The sequence below is a fragment of the Neomonachus schauinslandi genome, chromosome 4 (genome assembly GCF_002201575.2).
Source record: "Neomonachus schauinslandi chromosome 4, ASM220157v2, whole genome shotgun sequence".
NCBI classification, from domain to species: domain Eukaryota; kingdom Metazoa; phylum Chordata; class Mammalia; order Carnivora; family Phocidae; genus Neomonachus; species Neomonachus schauinslandi.
Genome location: NC_058406.1, coordinates 112,200,022 through 112,201,647, shown reverse-complemented (window position 1 = coordinate 112,201,647; position 1,626 = coordinate 112,200,022).

The following is a 1,626-nucleotide window of genomic DNA, read 5'->3' as shown; positions in this document are numbered from 1 at the left end:
TCCCTTGCTTCCCAGAGTGTACTTACCTGTTCTCATTGGCTGGTTAACCTGAGCATTCCTTCTGAAGGAGCCAGAAGCACACACTGCAGGATGCCCTCAGAGTGTGTTGTGTGGGACTTAATCCACATTAGCTGGACGAGAGGTTGGTTCAGTCAGGTTTGCACGATGGTGTGAGCTTGCCTGGACAAACAGGTTTTTGTCACTTGCAAGTGCAAGGGTCAGGATGATTTTGAAGGAAAGAGAACTTGGCAGGGCCATGGTAGAAAGTTCACAACTCCTCCTAGCCATCAAAGGGGGTTTATTCCCATGTCAACCCATCTTTCTGTCTACATGTCCGTCCGTCTACCTATTCACCCATCCTTCACTTGAATCATCTTAGTGAGGTTTTGTTTCCACTGAGACCTAAGTGCTTCCAGGACTTGGCGGTAATTATGAAGATGGACATGTTGGTCTCCATTCTTCGCAGGAATGGAGAAGGTAGAAGTTTCTGCAGATGCTGAAACTCCTGTATACAGAGCTCTATCCCAGTGAGTGTTCAGTCCGCTCGCCTCCTCAAATACGCTGTTGCAATGACTTCCAGCTCCATCCCCCGAGGAACAGTCTCCCACCCGACCCAGCAAAGGACCTCTGGCCTCCGAGTGGGCACCCCACATTCCTATTCCGTCCCAGAGGTGGCCCGGCTCTGATGGTGACCCCTGCCTGGGACCGTGGAGTTGGAATGCACGCAGAGATAGCCAAATAGTCTCAGCAGCATAACAGGCTCAGGCGCTGATTTACTTTGACATAATACTATTCATTATTTTGATGTAATTTCACACATACAGAAAAGTAGCAAGAATAGTACAAAGAACTCCCTTATGTCTCAGCTCCAGTTCATGCTGGCTTGATTATTGATATTTTAAAATACACTGTAATGTCTGGTACTGGCAGGTGAGTGATGCTCTCCTCCCCTCAGACACTTTGTAGGTTTTTCTTTTCCCTCCCAGTGTATTTCTCTAGATGAGATTTAAATCACTTCTTCAGGTTTCAAAGGAGTCCACTGAGATTTTTATGTGATTTATTTTTAATTTACATATTAATTTGGGAAGGCTCTTAGAGCACTAACTTTTCCATCCAAAAAAAATAGACTCTCCATTTAGTCAGTGTGTCTAAAGTTATTGTAGCTTCAACATACAGAGCCTACAAATTCTATTTCCACCTATTTTTTTATGTAGTTTTTGTGAAAAGGGTTTTTCTCCCATTATCTTTTCTAAGCACTATTGCTAGTATTTAGGGACATTATTTATAAATGTATATCATTATCCTGTGTTTAGTCGCTTCACTGTATTGTTATGAACTTTAACAATCTTTCAGTCCTATAGTTTTTCTGGGTATAATCACATGTAATGACAATTTTATCCTTTTCAGTAGCTGTGCAGACCCTTCCTGTTCCACATCTGTAATGGGGAGATCAAGGTTAAAAATAAGCTCTGCTTCATACTCTCAATTAAATACTATCAAACTTCTTTAGACTTCAGTTTTGTTACCTGTAAAATAGAAAAATGGTAGTATCTGCTTGATGGAGTTGCAAGGGTTAAAGGAGTGAGTGCGTGAGCCTATATATACTAAGCACTTAAAAATGCTCCT